Raw genomic sequence first — 8,981 nt, forward strand, 5'->3', positions numbered from 1 at the left:
AGTCGTGTGCAGATTTGGAATTCCCCGGGTCCTCATCACAGACAATGGCAAGCAGTTCGACTCCAGGAACTTCAGAAAGTTTTGTTCAGACCTGCAGATAGAGCAGAGGTTCACATCTGTGGCACATCCCCAGATGAATGGGCAGACAGAAGTTACGAACAAGACCCTGTTGCAGGGGATAAAGAAGAGGCTGGATGATAAGGCCGGGCTCTGGGCTGAAGAGCTGTATCATGTGCTCTGGGCATATCGGACCACTCCGCGCACTGCTACTGGAGAGTCGCCGTTCAATCTGTCCTTCGGAACTGAAGCAGTAATCCCAGTTGACATCGGCGTCCCCTCCCCAAGGATCGTCCATTTCAATGAGCAGCTCAACGGGGACGGACTCCGTGCCAACCTTGACTTGCTTGAAGAAGTTCGTGAGGAATCTCAGATCAGGGCTGCAGCCTACAAGCAGAAAGTATCCAGATATCATGATGCCAAGATCCGACCGCGAGAATTCCGTGCCGGCCACCTAGTCCTGAGGAAAGCCTCTGTTTCCCAACCAAGAAGAGTAGGCAAGCTCTCTCCGACCTGGGAAGGGCCGTACCGAGTAAAAGAGGTTGTCCGTCCAGGAAGCTACCGGCTAGAGTCCCTTGACGATCAGGTGCTGCCGCATGCATGGAATTCCAGAAATCTGCGGATCTATTATCAGTAATTTTGTTTGCGTTGTAAAGAACTGCTGTACTTACTCAAATTCAGAATGAATAAAACAAATTTGCCAAATGAGTGTTTCTCTTTGAGTCACTTATCTTTGAATCGCTTACAAATCTAGAAGAGCAGAAGTGGTTCACTCCGGCTCATCCTAGTGGCTTGGAGATCAGTTCCAGCCGAGGACGCCAGCAGTGGAAACAAACTTCAAAAACTCTAAGTGTTTGAATACTTAGTTCCCAGTCCGGCGCGTACAAACTAGAAGAGCAGAAGTGGTTCACTCCGGCTCATCCTAGTGGCTTGGAGATCAGTTCCAGCCGAGGACGCCAGCAGTGGAAACCACCTTCTAATATTCTAAGTGTTTACAATCCAGAAGAGCAGAAGTGGTGCACTCCGGCTCATCCTAGTGGCTTGGAGATCAATTCCAGCCGAGGACGCCAGCGGTGGAAACCAACTTCAAAAACTCTAAGTCTTTGAATACTTAGTTCCCAGTCCGGCGCGTACAAACTAGAAGAGTAGAAGTGGTGCACTCCGGCTCATCCTAGTGGCTTGGAGATCAGTTCCAGCCGAGGAGGCCAGCAGTGGAAACCACCTTCTAATATTCTAAGTGTTTACAATCCAGAAGAGCAGAAGTGGTGCACTCCGGCTCATCCTAGTGGCTTGGAGATCAGTTCCAGCCAAGGACGCCAGCAGTGGATACCAACTTCAAAAACTCTAAGTGTTTGAATACTTAGTTCCCAGTCCGGCGCGTACAAACTTGAAGAGCAGAAGTGGCGCACTCCGGCTCATCCTAGTGGCTTGGAGATCAGTTCCAGCCGAGGAGGCCAGCAGTGGAAACCACCTTCTAATATTCTAAGTGTTTACAATCCAGAAGAGCAGAAGTGGTGCACTCCGGTTCATCCTAGCGGCTTGGAGATCAGTTCCATCCGAGGACGCCAGCAGTAGAAACCAATTTCAAAGATTCTAAGTGTTTTGGATCCCTAACTTCCATTCACTTCGGCTCGGCAGAAAATAAAGAAGCAGCACAGAAATTATGAAAAACAAGACAGCCGCACAGACGGTTAGACAAAAGTGTATTTGTATTCCTATTGTATTCAAACTACAGAAGTGCTCTCTTTGCCGAACTGGCTTACAAAAGTGTGAGCCTCTTGGGCCATTACAAGGGTATACACAAAAAAAATAAAGAAAGACATGATCAAGAAGGCTGCCATTCAGGCCTCCTCGTCGTCGGCCACCACCTCAGGGACGACCCCTGCAGGAGTAGAGGTTGGGAGCTGGCCGGACTCGGTAGTCGAGGCTGCGGCCACAGTCACTTCCGGATCCAATTCAATGGGCTCGGAGGAGGCCGGTTCATCATCTTCCTCTTCTTCATCACCCTCCTCGTCTTCAGGAGGTGCATATGGAACGGTCAGTCCGTCCTGGGAAGCGCCGGGGTGTATCTTCTTCATCTGCTCGGCGCATAGGAGGAAACCCGCCCTATAAGCTTGGAGGCCCAGATTGAAGTGCTCAGTGTCTTTCTTCTCGTAGGCCTCCTTCACGGCCTCCTCCACGGCCGCTTTCTCCCTCTGTCCGGCCCTCTCCGCTGCTTCTAGGAGATCCTGCACTGCCCGGCCTTTGACCCTCTGCAGTTCGTCCTGTAAACTGTTGAGTTTGGCCTCTTTGATCTGGACGGCTTCTTTGAGCTCGTCCTTGTCCTTTTGAAGTTGGTCCTTCTCAGAATGGAGCTGGCCCTTCTCAGACTCTATCCGTGTGAGCGTCTCAGAGAAAAGGTAACTCTTCTTCGCCATGTCTCTAGAGTACACCTGGAGCTGATAGAGGGCGGCGGCGATCGCTTCTGAACAGGTCTCCAGCGGCTCTTTTTCGACTTTCCGCCGGTCGTATGGGAGGACGCCCTGGTATACCAATTCTGAGGCCACCCGAGTATCCCCCAGACCGGTGTCCGTTTTCTGCACGGCCCAGTTCGGGCGGAAGACATTGTCGCTTCCCACCGTCGTGGCGGCAGGGATACCCAGAACTGCAGTCCCGGAGCTCTGTCCGGGGGTATTTGTCCGTCTCGACACTGCAGGCTTATGCGTCGCCCGGCTGCTTTTCAAAGGCTTCGCCAGTGCGACCATTGCCGGAGTTGACTCCGGCGCCTTTCTTTTCTTACCCTTTGCTTGGGGCTGCTTCTGCGTTGGGGACGCTCCCGAAGTCTGCTTGATTTTGTCGAGCAGCGACATCTGCTTCATCCTTTCTGAAAATGAGAACAGAATGCAGTCAGAAACAAAAAAAAAAAGAGAGAAGAGAAAAAAGCTGTTGAAGAGCAGAAAATGCGTAATAGCGGGCCTAAAAGTCTACGTACGTGCCGAAGTCGCACGACTGACCCCGAGTTCTATCAGCTCGGTCTCTTTTTCGAACTCCGAGCAGTGCATTTGACCTCGTTTCAGCTCTTCTTTGATCAGAGCGAAGGTCATCTGATCGTCGCCCTCAAGGACTGGTTTCTCACTGAGGAGTTTTGTGTCCGGCGTTCTCCATTCCAACGAGAACGGCCAGTGGGAGTCCGGCTCGGTATCCTTCACATAGAAAAACCTGTTCTTCCATGTGTGGATGGAAGTTGGTATGCCAGTGATCATTTTCACTTCGGGTCGTTGGCTAATGTAAATCCAGCCACCGTCCTTATGCCTCTTCAGGTGCGCACACATCCTAAAGACGGGTAGAGTTGGATTCCTACGGAGACGAACTGTCACAAGATGAAGGAAGCCGATCAGCGTCCTCCATGAGTTCGGTACGACCTGCGCAATCGCCAACCCGTAATACCTCAGCATCGCGACAAAGAACGGATGCAGGGGAAGCCTGAGCCCGGCCCGAAAAGCTTCTTCGTATAGACAGAGATCTGCACTGTCGTTGCTGGCTCGATCCCCTTCAACGGCCGCCCTCAAAGTGTACCGATCAGGGATACAATATTTGTCCCTGACGGCCTGAAGTTTGCCCGATGCCAGACAATTTACCTCGTTAAGGGCCCCAATGTTGTACTGCGGATTGGCCTCCATCCGTACCTCCGCTATCACCTCGACGGGTGCGCGCCGCAAGTGAGGGATTACCACCTCAACATCCTCTTCGTCACCGCTAGTTTCTGCCCGGTCCGGTCCGTCTCCACGGATCGGAATTGTGTCCAAGCCCATGAGTACTTCATCCTCACTATCCCCGTCTACAACTATTCTTTCTTCATCCTCAACACTGGCCTCTGTTGGAGAGGCCGGCCTAGTCCTCTCCGACGACCCGGACCCCGAAGTACTTGTCGAACTGGACTCCCCTGAGCCGGAGTCCGACTTTGAACTAGTGCTAGACATAAAAAAGAAAAGAAAAGAAAAGCTAAAAAGAAATTACCGAGCTGGAAGCGTTGGACGAAGATCTCCGGGCTCACCGATCCGAAGCGAGCAGAAACTTGAAGACCCGAGCAGAAGAGGAGGAGAGTAAAAGGTGAAAAGTGAAAAATGACGGGTAAACTCTGGTATATATAGAGGCTGGGAAGCGCGGGAAAAATCCCGCCCTTTTCCCACCAGCCGGAGTGCGCCACGTCAACCACCGCATTAAATGCGCCGCTCGCATTAAATGCGTCGTCCGCATTAAATGCGAGGCGCAGGTTCCAAAGGAGCAGACGACAAAAGACCTGCCCGGCTGGCCGTGCACAATCTTAGCCGGACAGGATATGGCGCAATCGCTAGACGACAAAAGCGCTACGCGACAAAAGACCTGCCCGGCTGCCGTTCACAATCTTAGCCGGACAGGATATGGCGCAATCGCTAGACGACAAAAGACCTGCCCGGCTGGCCGTGCACAATCTTAGCCGGACAGGATATGGCGCAATCGCTAGACGACAAAAGCGCTAGAAGACAAAAGACCTGCCCGGCTGGCCGTGCACTATCTTAGCCGGACAGGATATGGCGCAATCGCTAGACGACAAAAGCGCTAGAAGACAAAAGACCTGCCCGGCTGGCCGTGCACAATCTTAGCCGGACAGGATATGGCGCAATCGCTAGACGACAAAAGCGCTACGCGACAAAAGACCTGCCCGGCTGGCCGTGCACAATCTTAGCCGGACAGGATATGGCGCAATCGCTAGACGACAAAAGACCTGCCCGGCTGGCCGTGCACAATCTTAGCCGGACAGGATATGGCGCAATCGCTACGCGACGAAAGACCTGCCCGGCTGCCGTTCACAATCTTAGCCGGACAGGATATGGCGAAATCGCTAGACGACAAAAGACCTGCCCGGCTGGCCGTGCACAATCTTAGCCGGACAGGATATGGCGCAATCGCTACGCGACAAAAGACCTGCCCGGCTGCCGTTCACAATCTTAGCCGGACAGGATATGGCGCAATCGCTAGACGACAAAAGACCTGCCCGGCTGGCCGTGCACAATCTTAGCCGGACAGGATATGGCGCAATCGCTAGACGACAAAAGCGCTACGCGACAAAAGACCTGCCCGGCTGGCCGTGCACAATCTTAGCCGGACAGGATATGGCGCAATCGCTAGACGACAAAAGCGCTACGCGACAAAAGACCTGCCCGGCTGCCGTTCACAATCTTAGCCGGACAGGATATGGCGCAATCGCTAGACGACAAAAGCGCTACGCGACAAAAGACCTGCCCGGCTGGCCGTGCACAATCTTAGCTGGACAGGATATGGCGCAATCACTAGACGACAAAAGACCTGCCCGGCTGGCCGTTCAGCGCCTTAGCCGAACAGACGATCGTTGCACAGCAAACATCTGCCCGGCTGGCCGTCCAGCGTCTTAGCCGGACAGAATCTCTTAGCCGGACAGAATCTCTTAGCCGGACAGAGCGTCTTATCCGGACAGAATGTCTTGGCCGGACAGAATCTCTTAGCCGGACAGAATGTCTTAGCCGGACAGAGCGTCTTATCCGGACAGAATTTCTTAGCCGGACAGAATGTCTTAACCGGACAGAATCTCTAGGAGCCAAATCTGTCCGGCCATGACGCCTATGTGACTTGGCCGGCCAGACTTCTGCTCAAAATTTTTGGACTTTTGGCCCATTCCGAGGCCGGCCTGAGCTGCCCAGAGACCCTTAGGCCGGCCAGATGCTGTTTTAACCCTCTCTTTGCTTCTCCCAGCCACTTTCATGGCTCGAAGAACCAGGGGGCAACTGATGGGGTCCAAAATATGCAACCAACCAGATGTTGACACGTGGCCTTCATATGGGCCACTGCAAACCCGACACCTGTCACCTACTAGGGATGCTGCCTGGACCAATCGGAGGCTTCCACCAGCACCTCCTAGGCATGCTGCCTGGACCAATCAGGGGCTTCCACCAGCACCTCCTAGGCATGCTGCCTGGACCAATCAGGGACTTCCACCAGCATCTCCTAGGTATGAGATCTGGTCCACGCAGGGCCTACCACCTGTCCTGGACAGGTGGAAGGACAGGTGGCTCGGAAACACTATAAATAGCCTTCACTTGTGCTAAGGTGAGGGTTCGAACAATCTGATACCTTTAGTGTTTTGCTCTGACATTGTTCTGCACTCCTGCTCATACTGACTTGAGTGTCGAAGCGCCCGTCCGGAGCACCACTCCGAGTCGGTCTTCTGACCCATTGTGTACTTGTCTGTGTTCTTGTGCAGCGCAGGACTCAATTGCGTACTACCAAATCAGCCCTTCTGATCCTACCATAACCTGTTACCAATTTTAAACCTAACACGTGTTATTGGAGGATTTGCATGATTTCTAGGAAATATGAGAATCGAAGCTAGGCATATAAAAGGAACGGATCAAATTAATCAAAGGTGGTATTGGTCAAAGATGTAACTATGTATTAAAGATTACAAGTTGGATTAATCAATGGGAGTGAATTTTGATATGCAGGGCATCCATTGCAAGATCTAATAAATGGATGGTTTGAATTGTACTTTAAAAATAAAGTATGTGCACCCATCCGGTAAGAATTGGTTCCCACTTCAATCTTTCTTTGACATTTTTCTAATTTGTTTTTATGATGTGCTACGGACCATCACAGGGGGCATTTTACGGGCAGCGATGTGGCTGCTCTCTCATGCAACAGCTTGCCTATGGAATGCCTTCTGTGATGGTCCCTAGCAGGGGCGATGCCAGAAATTATGCCCAAGGGGGGCAAAAATTATAGTAATTTTTTTTTCTCCAAACAAATGAAAGCACTATTATAGTTTCCAAAAAAAAACCTCAAATGTTCATTGTTATATCCCTTTTATATCCCTCAAAGGGGGGCATATTTTTTTAGAAGGAAGGGAAAAACCTTCACTTGGGAAGAGAAAAAGATATTTTTTAGAAGGGATATAAAACTGGTAAAATTAAAATTTTAAACTCATTTTGTAATCGGGATTCCATTGGCCATAATACGCTTTTCCGGTTTGCCCTTCTCTAACTACGATTAATACATCGGCAAAAAAATCGGTCAAAATAGTCGGCCTTGCTCCATTCTTTAATGCGCCTTTCTTGTTATAGCGTTATTCTTAACAGGCATTGACGGAGTAAATATAGTTACTTGAGACTTCTATGATATCACGTGTCAACTTGTTGGGGTTTATTTGAGTCAACAAAAAAACCCCTCTCTCTAACGAGATTATATATGGTGGCCGCCCCGCATCGTTTGGCTTATCCAAACCATTAATTTTTGGGCCTTACGTAGATGTAGATAGTGTATCCCAAAAACTTTTCTCCATACTGTTCATCCGCTCAACCTCTGTTATGTGCAGATTTCTATATTGTACCGTCAATTTTAAACCTCCAAAAATTGGAGGGTTAGGATCATCCAATGGAGAAGATATTTTGGGGCACATCTTATATACATTAGGGCCCAACAAATAAACGGTTTGGATCACCCAAATAATGTGGGCCTGGGCTGCACCCTCATACATGACCGGCCATCATATAATCTCCCTCTCTGAAAGATGTATCTCAAGGGATCTGAGACCTTTCAATTAAATGGAGTGCAAATATTAGATTCTGCGTGTGTCCTATTAGTACACTTTTATTTAGGAGTCACAGGTGAAAAAATCATCTCCATAGGATGACCTTAACCCTCTAATATGTAGATAAATTACATTTAGAAATATCTAGATTGAAGAGTTAGGATCATCCAATGGAGATGACTTTATGGGCAAGGGTGCAGCAAATCAACGGTTTGGATTGTGAGGAAAATGCCGACTATTTAGGATTTCAAAATCAATGCTTTAGCGTCAAGAGGAGATGGGCGATTTTTTTGCGATGTATTAATTGTAGTTTTAGAAGGGAAAGCCAGCAAGGCACATTATGGCCAATAGAGTCCCGAATAGCTTCATATTGTCCCCTTTCCCTAGTGGCTAATACAGTCCAGAAGCGCTAGACTTCCTCTTCTTTTTTTTCCCAAAAAATTATGGGGGGCAATTGTCACCCTTCCCTTTCATGTGCCATCGCTTTGGTCCCTAGCAACACTTAGAATTCTCCAGATGCTCTCAATTGCCAATCAGCATCCAGCTAGCTAAGTGTAGATCACCAACATCTATCAAAAAAGAATAATGTTTTTTGTAGGGAAATGATACCCCCCCCGAATATCCCCTCCCTTTTAACGGTTCTGTGAGAATGGTTCACTGCTTGAGGATAAATTCACCTCTCCTTTAACGTTTTTCTTTGCCTTTAAAACGTAACGAAAAACGTCGAGGGGGGGATTTTATCCGTCAGAGGGGGGGAAATATCATTCCCCTTTTTGTGAGTGTTGTCTATTTTGAGGGCTCCTAGCAAAACCGGATTTCGTTTGAAGACAAAAAAAGGACATTGTCCTCTTAGGTGACAGAAGCACAAGAAGATTTTAGCATATTGGTTAATAGGTAACATTTGGTATCAAAGCAGCCAACTTGTCACGTGTTCAAGTCACAAAAGGCAACATAAGGACAACACAATAAATGGGTACTCGGTGAAAAAAGTCTAAGCCACCAAGAGTGATGCCTAGGTATGGGACTAGGTGGATCCCGACTGGCCTGAAACAAGTTTAAAGGGATTAATCTAACACGATGTATAAGTCATGGGGCTTTTGACTGATTGGTTAGGTACCTAACATTGAGCATAAGGCCCCAGGTTACTTTTTTTTTTTCCTGGAAAGATAACGACCCCGGGGCGGATCGGTAAATTTATATATAAAAAGTTGGGACCATACAAGAGGAGGGGAAACCTCCTAGCCATCAATACAGGAAGCCGAAGCCCTAGATAGAGAGTAAGGAGGTGGGGAAGCCTCTAACTCGACAAAATAGCAAGCAAAAGCCGTAGGAAAAAAGACAACAT

The sequence above is a fragment of the Tasmannia lanceolata genome, unplaced genomic scaffold, assembly GCF_043159265.1.
Source record: "Tasmannia lanceolata isolate RefF3 unplaced genomic scaffold, GAP_Taslan_0.1 ptg000020l, whole genome shotgun sequence".
Taxonomy (NCBI): domain Eukaryota; kingdom Viridiplantae; phylum Streptophyta; class Magnoliopsida; order Canellales; family Winteraceae; genus Tasmannia; species Tasmannia lanceolata.